The 22,752-nt window shown below is 48.1% G+C and overlaps 1 protein-coding gene across 1 annotated transcript in view; it reads left to right on the top strand.

The window, feature by feature from the left end:
- Positions 1-21,804, top strand: part of LOC147107759 (uncharacterized) — a 65,375-nt gene extending 43,571 nt beyond the window's left edge. The window contains exons 6-7 of the transcript XR_015080862.1: positions 14,519-14,630; positions 21,391-21,804. The gene's annotated coding sequence lies outside the window, so the exon portion shown is untranslated. The remainder of the gene's footprint in view (positions 1-14,518; positions 14,631-21,390) is intronic.
- Positions 21,805-22,752: the final 948 nt, after the last annotated feature.

A 22,752-nucleotide genomic window follows, 5' to 3' on the forward strand; every position in this document is an offset into this window, starting at 1 on the left:
ACTCTGGTCACCTTGCCAAGCACAGCCCTGCCCTCCGCCAGCCGCCCGAACCTGCATTCATGGAGGTGCGGATTCCTGAGCAGCGGCTCCCAAAGGAGAGCCGCCGCTCCTGACGGGGGAGAGCTCCGCCTGGAAGCGACGTAGTTCCAAACCCATAGCAGTTCCTGGTAGAAGACAGGCAGCCCCCGCAGGCCGGCACGCCTGCCGCCCACTTTCGCGAACAGGAGCTGCGTGTCGTAATTGAGGCCGTGCAGCTGGCGGAAGAAAAACGTCGCCAGCGCACACCATCTCGGAGGATTCTCGACGTACAGGCATCTCTGCAGCGTCTGAAGACGGAAAGTCGCAGCCTGGGTGCGAAGGCACACCAGCGCCTGACCGCCCTACCTAAGCAGGAGACACAGAACTGCGGCAGAGACCCAGTGCTTCCTTTTGTCCCAGAAGAAGTCGATGAGTTTCTTCTGCATCTTGGCGACAAACGCAGAGGGAGGGATCAAAGTGACCAACCGGTACCACAACATGGCAGCCACCAGCTGGTTTATGACCAGCGCTCGACCCCTGTAGGACAACACTCGGAGCAGTCCTGTCCAGCGTCCTAGGCGAGCGGTGGCTTTGGCCTCCAGCTCTTGCCAGTTCGTCGGCTATGCGTCCTCGGCAGGGCTAAGGTAGACTCCCAAATAGAGGAGGTGCGTGGTGCTCCAGGCAAAAGGCCTGAACTCCTCCGGCAGGGAGTCCACCCGCCACTGACCCACCAGGGGTCCGGAACATTTCTCCCAGTTGATCTTGGCGGAGGATGCGTCCGAGTAAATCTGCTGGCATTCCCGCATCCTCCGCAAGTCAGCGGGATCCGTGACCGTGAGGAGCACATCATCGGCGTAAGCCGAGAGGACCACCTCCACGCCCGGCCCTTGCAGAGCCAGTCCTGTCAACCTCTTCCGCAAGAGGCGCAGGAATGGCTCCACGCAAACGGCGTATAACTGACCGGACATGGGGCATCCCTGACGCACCCCCCTCCCGAAGTGAAGGGGCGCCGTCAAGGACCCGTTAACTTTAATCAAACACTCCGTGGCGGCGTACAGAAGTCGGATCCGGGCGACGAAATGCGTCCCGAACCCAAATGCGCGCAGAGTCCCGAAGAGATACTCGTGATCCACCTTGTCGAACGCCTTCTCCTGATCCAGGGAAAGGAAGGCGACCGACAGACCAGGCCTCTGGGAGTGGTGGACCAGGTCCCGGAACAGATGGATGTTATCGTGGATGGTCCGGCCCAGGACCGTGTAGGACTGGTCGGGACGGCAGCATCTGGCTTTCGCGCCAAAACGGGCATGGTAGCAGCACCAGCCCGCCGCCTGAGGAGCTGGAGACGCGTCTGTGGGGGTTGGGTGCCTCGTGGCCGCGCAGCACTGTTGGGTTACCGTGAATATCTTATCCGCCTCTGCCACGAGTTCAGCACAGTCTGTGATCACAGAGCTGGCTAAGGCAGTTTGCACTGGTTCTGGGAGCTGGCAGAGAAACAATTCCCTAAAAAGGAAACATTCCGGTTCGGCACCCAAGAGCGTGAGCATTTGGCTCATGAGCTCAGACGGTTTGGAGTCCCCGAGGCCGGGCATAACGAGAAGTCTGCGAGCGCGTTCCGATTTCGAGAGGCCGAAGACCTGGAGCAACCGCGCCTTTAAAGTATCGTACTTGCCATCATCCGGTGGGCTACCGAGGAGGCTGACGATCCGCGAGGCTGTGGCGCTGTCGAGGGCGGAGACCACGTAATAGTAACGGGTCGAATCCACGACGATGTTCCGGATGGCAAATTGAGCTTCAGCCTGGATAAACCACACGGCTGGTTGTTGCTCCCAGAATTGTGGCAGTTTCAGGGTCACGGCGTTCATATCCATGATCAATATCTTCCACGAAAACCGATCGTAGAAGTCGGGGTCACCAATGTAGGAATGGAGGTTCCTAACGAAAAGACTGAGTTCAACTCAGGCAATTAAAACAATGAACTTTAATGGAACAAAACAGGTTTAAACTGGAAACTGCTGGAATACATTGAATACAGGTCTGTTCTCTCTGAGGGCCCCACGAGGACTGCTGGGCTGGTCCGATGGCTGACGTCATGACGTCATCACGTTCTTCCCGCCATTGGGGGATCACGTGAAGAACGGCATGGCGCCATCATGTTAAAACCATGCTGTAAAGGTAACTAGACATAGTACAGTTAAACAGTGTAATTAAAGGTACATGATGCGCCTCAATAACTTCAAGGCTCAAAGTTAACTGGATAAAACAAGGCTTTTATTAGCAAAGAAAGGTGCCTGTGTCTTCACCTAGCTTCACCTAGCATTCTGCTGTTCTGCTGCAAGACAAGCCTGGGCTTGTCTTAAGTAGGGCCAGGTATGGGCGGAGCCGACACACCCAATGGGGAGAAAGGGGGCGGTGCACTATATACAATACAAGGTAAAACACAGGAGCAGGCAATACAAACACAGGAGCAGGCAATACAATATATGTAGTTAAATACAGAGTCTGATGAATGACATATTTCATCACATTCACCCCTTCTACAGATTTAGTCTGTCCGGGGGTGTGATAGTCCTCTGTGACCAACGTAACGGTTGCGGTGCCGCGGGTGCCGGCTGGGTGTCCCAGGTGACCTCCTGGGTCTCTGCCGGGGGCGCCACCGGGGTTGTTGAAGGAGTAGGTGGTGGGGGTACCGTTGGCTGGTGTTCTTCCGGGGGTGATGAAAGAATAGTGGGTGGAGTGGGTGGGTAATAGTTGTTGTGGTTGTTGTCGTTGTTGCTGTTGTTGTTGTAGTCGTTGTCGTTGTTGCTGTTGTTACCGGCTGGGGCGAGGTCTTTTATGGACACAGTGTCCTCCCGTCCGTCGGCGTGCCGGACAAACGCATATTGTGGGTTGGCGTGGAGCAGGTGCACTGGCTCCACGAGAGGGTCCGTCTTGTGGCCCCTCACATGCTTCCGCAAAAGTACCGGACCTGGGGTGGAGAGCCATGACGGTATGGATACGCCTGAGGTGGATTTCCGGGGAAACACAAACATTAGCTCATGAGGCGTGGCATTAGTGGCAGTACACAATAGTGACCGTATTGAGTGGAGCACATCTGGGAGGACTTCCTGCCAGCGGGAGATAGGGAGGCCCTTGGTCCTTAGAGTTAGAGTGACTGCCCTCCATACTGTCCCGTTCTCTCGCTCCACCTGACCGTTACCCCGGGGGTTGTAGCTGGTGGTACGGCTCGTGGCAATCCCCTTGGACAGCATGTACTGGCGTAGCTCTTCACTCATGAAGGACGCCCCCCTATCCGTGTGGATATAGCTTGGCATTCCGAACAGGCAGAACAGGCTGTTGAGGCATTTAATGACCGTGGCGCTGGTCATGTCTGGGCAGGGGAAGGCGAATGGGAAACGGGAGTATTCGTCCACAATGTTCAGGAAGTAAACATTGCGGTCGACGGACGGGAGGGGGCCCTTGAAATCTAAGCTAAGCCGCTCAAAGGGCCGTGTAGCTTTGATTAGGTGGGCTCTATCAGGGCGGTACAACCGAGGCTTGCACTCAGCGCAAGTGCGGCAGTTCCTGGTCAGAGACCGGACTTCCTCAATCGAGTAGGGTAAGTTGCAGGACTTTATGAAGTGGAACAGCCGTGTGACCCCTGTGTGGCAGAGGTCGTTGTGGAGGGTCTGTAGCCGATCCCCGGTGGCGTTGGCACACATCCCTCGTGAGAGGGCGTCGGGGGATTCGTTAAGGGCCCCCGGCCGGTATATGATGTCGTACTCGAAGGTGGAGAACTCGATCCACCACCTAAGAATCTTATCATTTTTAATCTTCCCCCTCTGTTTATTATTGAACATAAAAGCTACCGACCGCTGGGCGGTAAGTAGGGTGAAGCGTTTGCCGGCTAGGTAGTGCCGCCAGTGGCGCACTGCCTCCACGATGGCTTGGGCCTCCTTTTCCACGGAGGAGTGTCTGATCTCGGGCCCCTGGAGGGTCCTCGAGAAGAAAGCTACGGGCCGCCCCGCCTGGTTGAGGGTGGCCGCCAAGGCAAAGTCAGACGCATCACTTTCCACTTGAAAGGGAGTGTTCTCGTCCACTGCCTGTAGCGTGGCCCGCTCAATATCCTGCTTAATGCTTTTGAAGACAGCATGGGCCTCAGCAGAGAGCGGGAAAGAGGATGCTTTCAAGAGGGGGCGGGCTTTATCGGAGTAGTTAGGGACCCATTGGGCATAATACGAGAATAACCCCAGGCACCTTTTCAGGGCTTTGGGAGTGTTGGGCAGGGGCAGCTACCGTCGGGGGCGCAATCGGTCGGGGTCTGGTCCGATTTCCCCATTCTCCACCACACTGCCTAGTATGCAGAGGCGCGTGGTGTTGAAAATGCACTTGTCCTCGTTGTAAGTGAGGTTGAGTTTTTGTGCGGTTTTCAGAAACCTCGCGAGGTTTGAGTCGTGGTCCTGTTGGTTGTGGCCGCAGATGGTGACGTTGTCGAGATAGGGGAAGGTTGCCTGCAAGTGGTGGTCATCGACCATGCGGTCCATCTCCCTCTGAAAGACCGAGACCCCAGTCGTCACCCCAAAGGGGACTCTGAGGAACTGGTAGAGGCGTCCATTTGCCTCAAAGGCGGTGTACGAACAGTCCTCTGGTCTGATAGGGAGCTGGTGGTACGCTGACTTGAGGTCGATAGTGGAGAACACCCGGTATTGGGCGATTTGGTTCACCATCTCGGATATGCGGGGTAGCGGGTAGGCGTCTAGTTGGGTATAGATGTTGACTGCTTGACTATAGTCAATCACCATCCGCTTCTTCTCGCTACCCCTCACCACCACCACTTGGGCGCGCCATGGGCTGTTGCTGCGTTCAATAATGCGCTCCCTCAGGAGCCTGTCTACCTCGGTCGCGATAAACCGCCTGCCCTCCCAGCTGTACCTCCTGCTTTTGGTCGCTATTGGCCGGCAGTTAGGGGTAAGGTTCGCGAATAGCGAAGGCGGCTTTACCTTCAGGGTAGCCAGACCGCACACTGTGAGGGGCGGCTGGGTCCCACCGAAATTGAACGTGATGCTTTGGTGGTGGCACTGAAAATCCAGGCCCAAGATCACGCTCACACATAAATCCTTCATAATTAACAGTTTAAAATTATTATATACAGTGCCTTTAACGGACAATCGTACCGCGCAGTAACCCGCAATAGACGATATCTGGGTTTTGTCGGCCATAGAGATCGTGCCCTGAGTAGGGACTATAGTTAGAGAGAGTCATTGTACCAGACCAGGGTGAATGAAGCTCTCCGTGCTCCCGCTGTCAATTAAACATTTAACCTTGCACCCGTTTACCTCGATGTCCACCATCGATTTGGATAGTGGGTGCGGTCTGGACTGGTCCACTGTGATCGACGCCACTGTAGGGCCCTGATCGGGACAAGATGGTGGGCCACACGAGGCCGGGTAAGATGGCGTCCACGATGTCTGCTCGCGAGATGGCGGACCCCACGAGGTCGGACAAGATGGCATCCCAGATGGCCGCTCCCACGGCGCGCACGCGGCGGTGGCGGGTTTGCCTGCGGGGTTCCCTCTGCACACCTTCCCAAAGTGCCCCTTCTTACCGCACTTATAGCAGGTGGTGCCTTTCGCCGGGCACAGGTTCCTGGTGTGCTTCGGCTGCCCGCAGAAGTAGCATTTGGGGCCCTGATGCGTCGCGGCGGTCGTAGGGCTTCTGGGGGGAGAGCAGGGCCCCGACGGTGTTGGGCTACCGGGCGGGGAAGATGTCTTCCAACATGGCGGCGCCCTTGGTGCGTACGAGGCGGCGTGGGCCGCGCGGCCTGAAGAGTAGGAGTCAGAGTTCTTCTGAGCCACATCCAGCGATCGCGCTGTGTCCACAGCCTGTGTCAGATCTAGGCCCGTTTTCTCTAGCAGTCTCTGCCGGATGTAATTAGAGCTAAGGCCTGCGATAAAGGCATCCCGAATAAGCTCGTCTGTGTACACCGTGGCTTTCACGTCTTTGCATTTGCAGTCTTTGCCAAGCACTTTTAGGGTGGCTAGAAAGTCCTCTAGCGACTCTCCGGGTCGCTGTGTGCAGGTAGCAAGCAGATGCCTGGCGTACACCTCGTTGGTAGGCCGCTGATAGTGGGCCTTTAGAATGTTGCAGGCATCCAGGTAGGTGGCGGCGTCTTGGATGAGTGGAAAAACCCGGTGGCTTACCCGATTCTGCAGGATCCTGAGTTTCACATCTCCAGTGGCTTTAGAGGCTGTGACGGCTTCGGAGTTGGCCATAAAAAATTCCAAGCACTGGAACCAGTGTCCAAACCGTGCCGATGCATCCGAAGCATGCGGGTCCAAATCCAAGCGTTCCGGTTTCAAAAGTTGATCCATCGTTGAAAGTTTGCTAATAAAATTGATGCGCCTCAATAACTTCAAGGCTCAAAGTTAACTGGATAAAACAAGGCTTTTATTAGCAAAGGAAGATGCCTGTGTCTTCACCTAGCTTCACCTAGCATTCTGCTGTTCTGCTGCAAGACAAGCCTGGGCTTGTCTTAAGTAGGGCCAGGTATGGGCGGAGCCGACACACCCAATGGGGAGAAAGGGGGCGGTGCACTATATACAATACAAGGTAAAACACAGGAGCAGGCAATACAAACACAGGAGCAGGCAATACAATATATGTAGTTAAATACAGAGTCTGATGAATGACATATTTCATGACAGTACAGACACAGGCTATAACTACATTGCTGTTAAAGGAATTATGTACAACCGCTCTGCGTCCTTTGGTGGCTCCGCCACAAGAAACTATTAAATGTTGGTGTTCAGAAAGATTTAGATGTCCTCATACAGGAAACACAGAAAGTTAGCATGCAGGTACAGCAAGCAATTAGGAAGGTAAATGGCATGTTGGCCTTTACTGCAAGTGGGTTGGAGTACACGATTAAGGAAGACTTACTACAATTGTACAGGGCTTTGGTGAGACCACATCTGGAGTACTGTGCACAGTTTTGGTCTCCTTCTCTGAGAGAGGACATACATGTCTTAGAGGCAGTGCAACAAAGATTCACTAGATTGATCCCTAGGATTAGAGGGTTGTCCTATGAGGGGAGATTGTGTAGAATGGGCCTACACTCTCTGGAGTTTAGAAGAATGAGAGGTAATCTCATTGAAACATATAAGATTCTGAAGGGGATTGACAGGGTAGATGCTGAGAGGTTGTTTCCCCTGGCTGGAGAGTCTAGAACTCGGGGGCATAGTCTCAGGATAAGGGGTCAGCCATGACATGAGGAGGAATTTCTTCACTCAGAGGGTTGTGAATCTTTGCAATTCTTTCCCCCAGGGGGCTGTGGATGCTGAGTTTTTGAGCATATTCAAGGCTGAGATAGATAGATTTTTGGACTCTAGGGGAATCAAGGGATATGGGGATCAGGTGGGAAAGTGGAGTTGAGGTAGAAGATCAGCCATGATCTTAATGAATACCGGAGCAGGCTCGAAGGGTCGTATGGCCTACTCCTGCTCCTAATTCTTATGTTCTTATATAAGAAAGTTGAACTAGGAAATTATAGGCCTATTAGTTTAACGTTTGTTGTGGGGAGGTTACTGGAGACAGGATGACTGAGCATTTGGACAAAAATGAGCTGATCAGAGACAGCCAGCATGGATTTGTAAAGGGAAAGTCACATCTAACAAGCCCAGTTGAATTTTTTGAGGAGTTAACTATCGTGGTAGATAGGGGAGTTTCTATAGATGTCGTTTATGTGGACTTCCAGAAGGCATTCAACAAGGTTCCACACAAGAGCACATGGAATTGGAGGCAACCTATTGACTTGGATAGGGAATTGGTTGGGAGGTAGGTGACCGAGAGTAGGGATAATGGATATGCACTGAAATTGACAGGATGTGACAAATGGTTTCCCCCAGGAATCTGTACTGGGGCCTCAGCTTTTCATCATATTTATCACTGACTTGGATGATGAATAGAGAGTTGTATATCCAAGTTTGTGGATGACACTAAGTTAGGAGGCACATTAAGTTGTGAGATAGGAGCAGAAAGTTGCAAAGGGACAATTATAGATTAAGTGAGTGGTTAAAACTGTGGCAGAATGGAGTTCAGTGTGGGAAAGTGTGAGGTCATCCACTTTGAACCTAAGAAAGATAGATCAGAGTATTTTCTAAATGGCGAGAAACTGGGAACTGTGGAGGAGCAGAGCGATTTAGGGGTCCAAGTAGAGAAATCACTAAAAGCTAGTGGACAGGTACAAAAATAATTTAAAAGGCTAATGGAATGTTGGCCTTTATCTCAAGAGGGCTGGAATACAAAGGGGTGGAAGTTATGCTCCAGCTATTCAGAGCCCTGGTTAGACCCCACCTGGCATATTGCATTCAGTCCTGGGCACCGCAGCTCAGGAAGGATGTACTGGCCTTGGAGGGGATGCAGCGCAGGTTCACCAGAATGATACCGGGATAAAAGAGTTAAATTATAAGGACAGGTCGCTTAGACTAGGCTTGTATTCCCTTGAATTTAGAAGATTAAGGGATGATCTAATTGAGGTGTTTAATACAGGTTGGACCCCGGTAATCCGGCACCCTCGGGACCAGGCCGGTGCCGGATCATTGAAAATTCCGAACCACTGAAGGTGGTCCAAAACTCCAAAAATTCCGAACCATTGGAGGCGATGAAACACTCGCTCCCTTTGCACGTACTGAGATGTTGGCAAACGTGTCCCAGAAGCTGTGGAACTGCGGGATGCATTTCTCGCAGATCCGCACTGGCCGTGCGTTCCTCGCCACGCAGTTCACCAGAGCGGCGCTGCTCCCGCCGAACTCACCACAAACACCGCCACCACCTGCTCCTCTTCCTGCTGCTGCCCTCCCTGTGCCGCCGCCGACCCCGCCGCCCACGGGCTGCTCGGGCTCGGGCTCGGGCTCCATCACTCCGCCGAGCCGTCGGTGATGCTGCGCGGTCCAGGCGCTGATCCTGACCTGGCGGCGGTCCCGGGACCCGAGCCGGAAGGGAATGTGACAGCAGGACCTTCCTCGTGCCGAACCACTGAAGGTGCCGGACCATCGGGTGCCGGACTACCGGTGCTCAACCTGTATGATCAAAGGAGTTGATAGCGTAGTTAGAGAGAAACTATTTCCTCTGGTGGGAGAGTCCAGAACAAGGGGGCATAACTTTAAAATTAGAGCTAGGCTGTTCGCGGTTGATGTCAGAAAGCATCTCTTCGCACGAAGGGTAGTGGAAATCAGGAACTCGCTCCCCAAAAAGCTGATGAGGTGAGGTCAAGTGAAATTTTCAAAACTGAGATTGATAGATTTTTGTTAGGAAAGGGTATTAAGGTATGGAACGTGGGCGGGTAAATGGAGTTAAGATACAGATCAGCTATGATCAACCAGAGGTGTTTCCTTTAATGTCCTGTGAACTTATACCCCCAAATCTCTCTGGTCTTCTACAGCACCGAGTCTACTTCCAGTCAGAATATAATTACCGTAGCTATTTTTTTTACAAAATGTTTCGCCTCACACTTACTGAAATTGAATTCCATCTGCCACATTTTAGCCCATTCCCCCATCTTATCAATATCCCACTGCAGCTTCCTTGGCCTTCTAAACGGTAACTGTACCTCCTACTTTGGTATCATCTGAAAATTTGATACCACTCCCTCTAGGCATATATCCAAATCATTGATATATACAGTGAACTGAACCCTGTGGGACCAGTACCCATTTGCAACCACCGTGAAAAACTCCCCTTAACTTCTACTCTCTCATTTCTCTCTTTTAACCAATTTTCAATCAAATATGCTATCCTTCTCCTAATTCCATACCCTTTAATCTTCTCTAATAATCTCCCATGTGGTACTTTGTCAAAGGCTTTCCCTAAAGTGCATATACACTACATCCACCGTATTCTCCCCTTCTACCAGGTCCATTACCACCTCAAAGAATTCACTGAGGGTTGTCAAGCACATTTGTACCTTTTGAAATCCATGCTGGTTACTTCCAACTATTTTCTCATTTATCTAGATACCTAGTAACTTCATCTTTAATTAAAGACACTTAAAATTTTCCTTACCAGATGTTTAAATGGTGAAAAACTATTAACAGTGGAGGTCCAAAGAGATTTAGAGGTCCATGTACACAGTTTACTAAATTGTAGTAGTCAGGTACAAAAAATAATCAAAAAGGCTAATGGAATGTTAGCCTTTATAACTAGAGGGCTAAATATAATGGGGAGGAAGTGTTTCTATAGTTATAGAAAGCCCTGGTTTGACCACACCTGCAGTACTGTGTACAGTTCTAGGCACCACATCTTAGGAAGGATATATTGGCTTTGGAAGGAGTGCAGCGCAGATTCACCAGACTGTTAGCAGGACTCCAAGGGTTAGATTATGAGGAGAGATTATATGGACTAGGCTTGTATTCCCTGGAATATATAAGGTTAAGGGGTGATTTAATTGAGGTTTTTAGGATTTTGAAAGGAATTGACAGGGTACACAGAGAGAAACATTTTGCGCTGGTGTCAGAATCTAGGACAAGGGGACATAACCTTAAAATAAGAGTTAGACCATGCAGGAGAGAAGTTAGGAAACACTTCGCCATGTGAAAGGTGGTAGAAGTGTGGCACTCTCTCTGACAAAAAGCAATAGATGTTAGCTCAGTTAATCATTTTAAATCTGAGATCGATAGATTTTTGCGAGTCCAGGGTATAAAAGGATATGGAGCCAAGGCAGGTGGATGGAGTAAAGCTATAGATTGGCCGTGATCTCATTGAATGGCGGAACAGGCTCGAGGGGCTGAATGGCCTACTCCTGTTCCTACGTTACGCTAACTGGTCTGCAATTACCTGGATTAGATCGGTCTCCCCTTTTAACAATGGGTACTGCATTAGGCTCTCTGTAGTCTATCAGGCTTGGCTGAATTTGAACCTTGGTGCTAGAGCTGAAAAGACAGTGTTTAACCTACATCATCAAGTTACTGCAATTTTATTGAGAAATAATTGGCAGCTGATTACCAGGAAATTGTATGGCCGTCATATATTATGCAACATAACTAGGCTGTAGTCTATTAATAGTGCAATACAGTCATAACCATGGAAAGAATGCCCTGAAAAAAAATCCAACTGAAATGGCACTGTGCTGACATTTGATGATTAGTCACACTTATTACATTTTTACAGTTTGAAAATGACCATAGTTCATCTTATTTTAGGTTAAAACTAATTTGCACTTGATGTAATATCGAAGTTGTGATATATGACTCAGGACTGAAGATGAGGCCTAACACATCTGATTTAATTTTGTTCTGAGTACTATTGCTAGCCCCAATATTATACTGAAAATGCAACGACAACACGTGCTGTGATTGAGTACCGGACTAACTAAGAATTGCTACTTTTGTGGTTATGATTGAAGGAGAAGGTTGCCAATTGGTAAATGACTGAGATGCATCCAGTCAGACCACATTTAAATTAGCAGCGATGATTGAAAGAATGCCTCTTACCATGTCTGTCTGCCAGTGCATATTGGCAATAAGAAGGCAGAATAAAATTCTTGAACTCTGTACTTGCACGTTATAACATTATCGAATTGGATTACTGCCCTGTAATAACTCTCGCCTAGTCATTATTTTCTAGCTAGTCAGTATTTTCCGACTATTCACTATGTCTTGGCTAGTCATTATTTTCGCTCTACTTACTATTTCCTATTTATTTCAATGGATGTATAACAGCTCAAATGTGAGTGTACCTGGAGGTCACAAGTCACTATACTAGTCAATAATCTTTTCCGTTTACATTGGTGATTTCTTCTGTAGTTCTTAATCTCAATAGATATGTCTATTTTGGTTTTGACAGAAATAACTTGGAAATGACTTTCATCTGGAAATGTGAAAAGAAATAAAACATTATACTAACTAGCAATCCTGTGTGTGAATCTTTTTTATATCTTGCAACAAATTGTAAGATGATTCAGATGGTGACGTGGAAATCCACTCTCTGGAGCTCCTCATTCTTAAATCAGTCTCTGCACATCCACCAATTTATTATGATCACATCACAGGAGGAGGAGTGCATTAATGCCTGTCCATCCATCCAAATCTGAAGAGACCAACACAAGCAATGAGAAACCAAAGCCACAAGGTGGTGCATCACGTCCAGCGCCTCAGTGGGGCCAGTCTGAAAAAGGAAGAAGTCACCTTTAGGACAATTTGTGAGGAACTACCTTTCAAATTCCCCCAATAGTTGGAAGCAAAGGTTTAAATTTCTGTGGACAAAAATGTGGAGATTGCCTGCTTTTCTGCATAATTAATGAAATGCAAACAAAATCATATTCTCAAAAATTTCATGTTGAACATCTGGCCTTCCTGTGATTTCATGAGCAGGTTGCTAATTACAGGGAGAAAAGGTGTTCTTCCATTTTTCATTAAAAAGGTAATATCAACCCTAAGATGTTAGGAAGTGCATTGAGATCTCCAGGTACTTATTTCTAATTATTTTCAGTGCTGCGATATCTGACAAAAATATGTATAAAACGAGCATTATACAGTGTGCATGATCTTCTTCCAACCAGTGTTGGTAGGTGTTTATTCATGAAACTGCTGTAAAGGAAATAATAATATTCAGATATTAATTACTGGGAAGAAAGCAAAGTAATCTGAGGGTATTGTTATACTACAGGTACCGATTTGAGGCTAGTACCTGTTCGGAAGGATGTTGGGCCAGCATACCTGTGTTATGTCATTAGTTCCACGTTGTTCCCTGGCCACTTCATACCAGTTGCAATTATACTGCAAATGTTACAAAATGGAACTGGTGTAGCACTATCTCATTCAGAAGGTCTTACACTATTAGTCTAACTCCAATTCAACAATCTCGCACTGAATTACAATACAGAATTTACGTCAATGTGAAGCTGAACCTGCTTTATATCGACACAAATGGTATTACAGCTAGCACATTGATATTTTCCCAATTATTCAATTTGTATTGTGGAGGTTTTCTTTTTTCAAAATTAACTTAATTCACTATAACAGCCCAGAAATGAAGTTAATTTATGACATTGAAAATCATACAATCTGGGCAAGGGGGAGGAATTTGGGACAGGAGCTGGAGACACCAGGTCTCCGCCACAGGTGGGCATGGGTGTTTGCTGTGCCTACCTTCCTCCCATGTGATAATGACACTGGAAGAAGCAGGCACAAGTCAGGAGTGTGATTGAATACTCTCCACTTGCCTGGATGAGTGCAGCACTCAAGAAGCTCGACACCATCCAGGACAAAGCAGCCCGCTTGATTGACAACCCATCCACCACCTTAAACATTCACTCCCTGCACCACCAGCGCACCATGTCTGCAGTGTGTACCATCTACAAGATGTACAGCAGCAACTCACCAACGCTTCTTCGACAGCACCTCTCAAACCCGCGATCTCTACCACTTAGAAGGATAAGGGCAGCAGTCGCATGGGAACACCACCACCTCCAAGTTCCCCTCCAAGTCACACACTATCCTGAGTTGGAAATATATCACCGTTCCTTCATTGTCATTGGGTCAAAATCCTGGAAGCCTTTACCTAACAGCACTGTGGGAGTACCTTCACCGCACAGACTGCGGCGGTTCAAGAAGGCGGCTCACCACCACCTTCTCTGGGGCAATTAGGGATGGGCAATAAATGCTGGCCTTGCCAGCGACACCCCACATCCTGTGAATGAATTTAAAAAAGCGACCGGCTGGGTCACATCAGGTTTCCTCAGTTCCGCGAGTTCTGCCTCAGTTGGCCTGTTTCACTGTACCATTCTGCAGAGGTGGGGGTCCCGCAGTTTATTTTATAAAATGGTTTCCGCACTGCAATTGATTACAGTGTGATTCACACCGCTCAGCGGCACTATCCAACCTTATGCAAGACAGAGTTCATTACAGGCATGCTCAGCAGCACCAACAAATGGCTTAACAGCTTTATTATGACTGGCTCTTAATTTCATCGTAGGTTTAACAAACCCAAACTCATTGGAAGTGCAGAGTGTAAAGTTGGGAGAGTGAGCTAAACAATAATGCATTCTCTGTACACTAAGAGCAATCTCACTCCCTCAGTCATCTACTGCGTTGGTTGACGTCTACCTTTTTTTTTAAAAAGCAAGCAGCTTTAAAGGAAACAGAAATAATTGGTGCGAGAAGGAGATGAAAAATACAAGTAGAGATGCATGCACAGAGTTAGCCATTTAAAAATAAAACTTTGCATTTATTTGAAATGGTACATGTAATGTGATAAAAGTGAGCAAGAAGCTTGACATTCTAAACTTGACTTTTTATGCCTGGCAAGAAGAAGTTATGCAATGCGTCATAATTTTATTATCTTAACCTAGATCTAGGCTTATACCATTCAATTTCCTCTTCAAATCATCCTTTAAACAAGTCTACAGATTCCGGATTCATTGCTTTCGATGGTAATTTATTCCATTTGTTTATAACCCTGTCTGAGAAAGTGCTGCATCTTAACTTTAAACAAAAGTTTCCTAATATTAAGGTCACTGTCTCTTTTCCAGCATTTGGGGTTACCTTTGTGGTAAAGGTACCTTTTCGGTAGAGGTAAAAACAACCAACTGGAAAATTGGCATATTAACTTTTGGAAGAGCTTCAACAAAAATTTGAAGATGGGTAAGCAGTACTGGTTTACATTAATTTTAAAAGAAATAAAATTAAATCAACTGATGGAACTGATAAATGTTCACTGACACTTTACCCTTCAAGCCTCTACATCTTGTTAAGAATAAAGCTGGGTCGAAATTTATGTCTAAGTGTTGTTCGCACACAGAAAGTAGGTGAACATTCTCTCCAGAGATGCCTCACCATAGATCACTCTCCTTTCTAATACCAGAATTTTGCTGCGTGATTTCTTTTGCTCATACAGTACAATAATTACCCCTCTATGAAGCCCATTTTCCTGCGAGATGTGATAAGGCAGTATAAAGGTGCAAGATCTTTCTTTCCCTTTTCTGTGGAGAGAGAATTGTTCTCGTCTTCTCGACTTTGAAAGCATATACAAAAAGAACGTGTTTACAATTTCACCAGAAGTTGGGAGGCCGAAACTGAGTTCAGGTTGGGGATTCATTTAATTTTTACCGGCGATCTGCGGCTACCAAACGGGTGTTCCACAGCAGCTCGCTAATTTGGTGTGGCGGAAAAATCGGCTGGCCTGTGCGGGGGTGGGGGAACGGATCCCAGGCAGCAGGCCGGAAGATTTTTGTTGGGTCAGGAACAGAATACATGCTCCTCCTGGCTGTGTTGTCTGTTATCCCCACAATTTTTTTTAATAAAAACAAAAACTTACCTTTTCTGAGCAGCCTTCAGCGATCCCTTTAAGGGCTGCTGTTTAGGCCACTCAATGCCCGGGGAAACTGGGACTAGTGTGCACTTTGCACACTCCACCCATTTCTCCATGAAAGTTACAACTGGAATAAGACCCCAATCGGCTTATTAAACTGCCTCTGATTTGCTTGGGGCAGGAGTGCTGGGCATTCAGTTAAAGGCCTGCCTGCAAATTGAAACAGGCAGGCAAATTTGTGTCCAATGTCCCCACCAGATTTTCCTCTGCTGGTTATCCTTTTCCAAGGTGAAAAACAGACAATTGGCCATTGACTCCCACCCCCCCACTCTCAAAGAGTGCAACCACACATGACGCTGGAAGGATGAGTTCATCAGAATGGTCACTCTGAGAACATTCGATCCAGCTGTAATTTGGGTGGAGAGAGAATGAATTGTGATCAGGAGCTAAAGGCAGCACACGATGGAAACTGAACACTTCTGGAGCTGATCGTAGAGTTTTCAGTTCAGGTAATGTTTTATTTTGGTTGATAATGATGGCCTGTCATTCTCCAACCATTTTATCTCCCCTTCTTGATATAGCTAACAGGTACCGAAATATCTCTATGTTCTTAGCTTGTACTGAAATATTAGTGTGCAAATAATCTTATTTTTCTCAATAAAAAACTCGTTCACTTTGAAATATTCCTTCTCTCCACTTGAGTTGGTGCACAAACATTCAATGTGGCCTGTTCTCGAAGTAGTTTTTAAATTCATGTATCATTTCCTGTTAAGACAACAATGAATCATTGGAACAGTCAGGCAATTATTCCGCTAACACAAGAAATAAACCTAGTTCAATAAATGCGCAATCTGTAGGAACATTCAAAATAGTTTAAAGGGACACATGACCTCATGAAAAATGTTTGGCAAACTTTTTTTGGGCGGAGGGAGAAGGCCTAGAAAAACAATCGATTATTTTCATTAAAATAATTTGAAAACACGTGTCTTTGTCAGGATTTATATTATCACACTATGGCCGGAATTTTAATTTGGAGGTGGAGAGAGAACTGGGGGGGCTGCAATGCGGTCGGGAAACCCGGGAGAATGGGTTTCCTGCAGGCCCTGCCGAATTTAACGGCAGGACCTGATTAGCATTTAGAATCACTGTTTCCCACCGCAGCCAGCCAGATGGAGAGGCTGTCCAGCTGTCGGGCGGGTAGGCCTGCGGCATCAGGCCGCAGAGGGGAGAGAGGAAGGGATTGGGGGTGGGGTCAGAGGCCAGAGGGGGACCGGGGGCCGAAGAGGGGAGGTTGGAAGGCCAGAGGGGTGATCAGAGGCCGGGGTGTGACTGAGGGCCAGAGAGGGGAGGTCGGAAGGCTAGAGGGGGGGATCAGAGGCCAGGGGCTGAGAATCGAAGGCCGAAGGGGAGATTAGAGATCAGAGGCCTTGTGGGGGTGGGGGGGTTCAAAGGCCTCATGGCGGGGGTGGGTCAGGGGGAGATCGGAAGGGTCGCAGGCATGTCCAATCGTGGGGGGTTGACGAGGCAGGAATGCTGGATCCAGCAGGTAAGTGGAAAGGCACTTACCTGCTGGATCCAGCAGGCCTCTCCTCCCTTTAGCTGGCGGGTTCCCCGAGGCCAGTTAAATTTAAAATGGTGATCACCACGAGGCAAGCAGCCTCCTTATAATATTTAAAGTGCCAACCTACCTCCTGGGAGCAGGTTGGCTGCCCGACCCCCATCCTGCCTCCATTAAAACCGAAAGTGGGCAGTTTGGAAGCGGGTTGGGGTTGGGATTCAGATCGCTAACTCTTTAACCTCCCACACGACCCCAACCCACCCATTTTTGGGGAGTTAAAATTCCCCCTTATGTTTTTGTGAACAAAAAATTAAATTGTTTTGGACGATGGTCCTTTTAAAGGTTCCCAACTCAAAACCTACAACTCTCCTAAATCGTCTACCACTCCATTAATCTCTGTTCTATGAAGCGCCTCGAGACATGTTATTACACTAATGGCACTGTACAGATACAAGTTACTGTTAAGGAGACTATGCTGTGAGGTCATTCTCTGTGTAAAACTTTCACTTTTTGTCGAGATTGTTCACATATGACATGCTTCTATCTTACGCTGGCATTCCTCACCCTTAATATGAGCAAATTTGTCCCAGAAAAGAGTGGGAAAGAGAGTTCTCGGGACTGCTGACATCTTTCTTCTTCCAATTGTACAGGAAAAGATAATTCTGTGTCAAACTTATGCAAAACTATATGTAGGTAGAACCTCTGAACTCTGGGATTTGAACATCAGCCCACGTCATATAAGCTAAAATGGCACACAAGCTAAATCCTGCTGACTGCACCACTTTCTTTGAAGGGTGGCCCCCTTTAGTCAGTGGTTTGCACTGATGCTGAGTTCCTTCTCACAATCTGCACTAATTATATTCCCATGCAAAGCAATCTTGCCTATTCAATTCAACTGAAACGTCACACACTCAATAATTGTTTCGGTGGTAACTGCTAATATGTGCTGCACTGGCCACACATACAGCTGCATAGTTAAACTTTGCTGTGTAGGCATACACAGACCCTTAATTCTTAATTTTGATATATATTGAAATGCTTTGCCAGGCCAAAAGGTTTTTTTCAAAGTGAAATATAAATTTGTAACAGTCTTTCACTGATAAGGGGCTTTGATGTGCTTTCCAAAAAGGCAGCAAACCTGGTTGTGACAGCAGGGGGTAGTCATAGACAACAGAGATAAACAAACCCCCTCAAATTTGCAGACATCACGGGCTGGATTTTAATTCAGGGGCGGGTTGAGATTGTGTAATCCACATTTCGTGTTAGCCACACGAATCTAAATCGATGTGGGAGATTGATGCGATTTTAACTTAATTGACCAATTAATTTCCAGCGTGTGGGAACCCATGGCAAATGAGTTTTTCCAGTCTGAAAGTCGCCTCCGATGATGTCATCATTACTGCTGCATTTAAGGTCTGCAAGAAGCCTTGCTTCTTCTGCAGGCTGCCAACCTTTTGGCCTTTCAAGCTACAGGGACCTGGAGGCAGAATGGCCAGAGAAAGACCGAGGTCTGCTCCAAGGTTTGACGACGTTGCCCTGCAGGCTTTAGTGGAGGGAGCAAGAGCTCATAAAAAGGTGCTCTTCCCTTCTTCAGGGAGGAAGAAGCCTCCCCAGCAGACCAAGGCTGTGTGGCTGCAATTGTCAGAGGATGTCAACTCCTTATCAGTTACCCGCAGAACGTGGATTCAGTGCAAGAAGAGATTTCATGACCTTCAGCGCACTGGAAAAGTGAGTATGAATTTCCCATCACCCTCAAACTGAACCCCATTGCCTTTCCTCACCAGCACTCTGCTTTAGCAACCTCTTCCTCCACATCCCACTTGACACTGACATCCATGCACCCTTATCCATTTCCTTTCTCTCTATAGTCACATTCACCTAACTATTCGACTATGCAGCCCTCACACTCCCTATCACTGTGATGCTATGAAAACAACTGACAACACACAGGGAAGGCCCTTGGTCTTGCCACCTCACTCCATCTTTGTCTCCTTCTAAGTATCTATGCTATGGAATCTCTACACTCACTCCTTCATTCTCACTCAACCTCCACTTATCTCCCTCATTGCAGGAAAAGAGAGCTCACAATAAGCGAGAAAGAGCGAGGACAGGAGGACCACCCTCAGTATCCCACCTCACCCCCTGGTAAACTCTTGAGATTTAACTGTCCTGCAGATCGTAGGAGTGGAGGAAGATGCGCAAGTGGGGGATGGACAGACGGATGCATCACAGCAAGCTGGTGACAGAATAGTTTTCCATCTCTCTCATTGACATTGCATGAGTCGCTGATAATGATTCTGAAGCTCTAGCATGCAATGTGCATGTAACCTTGGCCTCACATCTCTGACTCTTTCCTTTACTCCCCCACAGGACCATCACAAGCACCCATCCCCACTAGCCAGGAGGAATAGCATGAGCCTCCAGACTCCACAGAGGAAGCTGCAACCTCTGAGGGCGCAGCATCAGCAGAATTAAGCGCACCCAGCACCAGCGCAGACACTCACACCATGGTGGGACCATCGGGACATAGAGTAGTGTTGTCACCTGGGGTATCACAGCTCACAAGTGAGCATCAGCAGATTGTGGAGACAGGGACAGCAGTGGAGAGTCCTAGTCGGAGGGCGCAGGACTCTGCCAGCTCGGCTCAGCTGCATGTCGACCCTCTGCCTCTGGGTCCATCCACAAGATCAGCGGTGCTGGAACTCCAGGAACAGATGCAGGAGTCTCTGGCAGGTTTTGTCTCCAGGGTCGCTGCGAGTGTGGAGCGAATGGAGGAGTCCATTGCGAACATGAGCAGAGCCTTTGTGGAATCATTGGCACATGAATGCATCACCATGGAAAGGTTGGCAACCTCCATGGAGGTGATAAGTCGCCAGAGTGCAGAAAACATGGCGAGTGTTCAGAATAGAATGACATCTCTGGAGGAGCGATGGTCATCTATTGAACAGAGAAACCAGAGCTTCATGGAAGTCCTTCTGAGTAGGACTGCCAGTGCAGATACGAGTCCCCATGGCCCCCCTGATGTGCAGCAAGGTGCTCTCAAGCCACTTGCAAGCGCTGAGGGGGACCTGACCCAGGAGAGGGAAGTTGGTGGCAGACATCAAGGAAATGGAGGCTCCTCTCCAAGCACCCACACTTCCATGCCACTGCAGAGCCCTCGGTCAGAGCACCACCAGAGCCCACACCCAACTGAGATCGGCGTGTCAACTCCCTGCACAGCCGCAGGAGCAGCAGACTGTTGACGAGCCCTCACAGGTTCGCAACCCCAGAGGATGCCCGCCAAAGGTGTCGAGACAGGAGCAGCAGGAAAGTGAGCAAGGGGTCTCCACATCTGCTGAAGCCACAGGGGAAGCACCACGTAGGAGCACGCGTAAAAGAAAGATACTGCACAAATAGTCACAAGGGTAGTCACGTGGGTGAAATTTGATGTTTTCTGTGAAAAAGCCATCAGATGAATAATGTAAATAAAAAATCTGATGGCTACTGCTGTAGTTGTGCCGTGTGTCATTTCGCGAACGTGACTTCCACATTGAGGGCTTAGGATTACTTGCAATTGTCAGTATGGTGGTCAAATTGCTAGGAATCCGCTGGTCTTTGGCCATTGTCGATGCTCAGGTAAGAAGCTGCGAGGCAAAAGTGCTTGATTGGCTAGGCTAAGCAAATCTGGCCAAGATGAGTGTGTTCCTTGCATCCCAGGCAGCAATGTGGTTGCGCGCTGGCGCCTGCTGGCCTGTGCAGCTTCAGGTGGGTGAGCAGCAGCTTGGCACTCCTGCTGTTGCTGCTGCTGTTGGTGCTGCTGTTGTTCATGGTTCTGCTGCTGCCACGGCTAGTCTTCGTCCGAATCTGATGTCCAGGAGGAAAGGAAATAAATGGTTCCCATGCTTCTGGTATATGCCTCAGTTGAGGAAGCGCTGTGAAGATGGCAAGAGGGGTTTTCCAGGAGGTCACACTGGAGATGGGTGTCAGGCTCCAAACTTCCACAGCTGTGGTTATGCCTTCTAAAAGTTCCCCCAGACCTGAGACTACAAAGTCCTGCCACCTGCAAATGATGGCTGATCAAATCTCATCTTTAATGGTTGACCTGCAGCTGATAGTCAGCAATCCAATTGTGCTCCCGCCAGGTTTCACCGTCGTGTTTCAGAACAGGCGTGTTTCATGTGGGAAAAGGGTTAAAATCGCAAAGGCCTTTCAAAATGGCATTATAGAGGCAATTTAGTGCTTCTTAAGGGCCTTAACGGCCTATCCCACCTCTTGGAGGCGGGACGGAGACAGGACCATTAGACACGGATTAATGAAAATTGCGTGGAGGCGGGATGGAGGCGGGGTCGGGCCCGCCCGCCAGTTTTTGCAATTTTAACCCCCCACACACCTCCAGTCCTGCCTCCACGGCCCAATGAAAATCCTGCCCCACATCTCTAATGATTTTTTTGGTGGCTAAAGGGGAGAAGTCAAACCTTTGAAGTTTTGAAATGCAGAATACGACGTAACACATGAACTGTAACCAAGTGATTTTCTGCCACTTTGGTAAACTTTAGGAGTGAATGAACAATGTTTGGCTTTGATAAAGACAACTATTGGATAGCCACACAGGATGTGTGAGTGTGAACGTTTGACAGCTCAAACAGCTCAGATCGAACATTAAAGGAACATTTCACTATCTCTGAATGATTGATTTACTGCAAAAGGCAAGGAAAACTGCATAAAACACAGCGGCTAAAGAATATCGGCACTGCAGTCGGAAGAAGGTGGTTTGGCCAGTCATCTCGCCTACGAGGATCAGGCTACAGTCGGAAGGAGGGGCCTGGCCAGTCTTTTCGCTTACGAGAACCTACAATCAACGCTGGATTGATCATCCGTGGGTGGTTGTATGTATGATTTCCTGTAATATTATTGGTATACTGCTTAAATAGTGGTTGGAGTTTTGAATCTGTCTTAGGAACAATAAAAGGTTAAAGACAGAATCGGTGTGTCTGGTGTAATTTCTCATAAGTCTCAAGTCCGAACTCTATAACCTGTTGGACGGGGCGAGGGGTAATTCCGCATGTCTTACAGCTGTCACGATTTTATTGGAGAGGTTTTAGATTTAATTATGATTAGCCATTCAATATACAAGCTCCAACATTTGAATGCAGAAAAATTGCCTTCAATTTAAACGTATTTCTGAGCTTGTAGTTAATGTTGCCTGTAATTTTTTTTTGTACGCGGGCCCTTTAACTGGCTGCACAGCCCCTTCAAATCTTCGCACATGCACAGGTATTCCCATTGAAAAGTCAGTGAGTGGCCTGTGCGGGACCTCCAGACTGCAGCCATTCAGATTAATGGGAACTCTGGTTAATGGCCTTTCAATCTTAATTGTGATCCTCTACACTGCCAGTAGGTCATAGATTCATAGAATAGTTACAACACAGAAGGAGGCCATTCGGCCCGTCAAGCCCGTGCCGGCTCTCTGCAAGAGCACTTTAGCTTGTCCCATTCCCCCGACCTTTCCCCGTAGCCCTGCAAATTTTTTTCCTTCAGGTGCTTATCCAATTTCCTTTTGAAAGCCGTGATTAAATCTGCCTCGACCACCCTTTCAGGCAGTGCATTCCAGATCCTAACCACTTGTTGCGTAAAAAAGTTTTTCCTCATGTCACCTTTGGTTCTTTTGCCAGTCACTTGAATCTGTGTCCTCTAGTTCTCAACCCTTCCACCAATGGGAACAGTTTCTCCCTATCTACTCTATCTAGATCCCTCATGATTTTGAACACCTCTATCAAATCTCCTCTCAACCTTCTCTGTTCTAAGGAGAACAACCCCAGCTTCTCCAGTCTATCCATGTAACTGAGTCCCTCATCTCTGGAATCATTCTTGTAAATTTTTTATGCACCCTCTGTAAGGCCTTCACATCCTTCCTAAAG

The sequence above is a fragment of the Somniosus microcephalus genome, chromosome 14 (assembly GCF_052327205.1).
Source record: "Somniosus microcephalus isolate GS21.2 chromosome 14, FLI_Smic_1.0, whole genome shotgun sequence".
Lineage (NCBI taxonomy): Eukaryota > Metazoa > Chordata > Chondrichthyes > Squaliformes > Somniosidae > Somniosus > Somniosus microcephalus.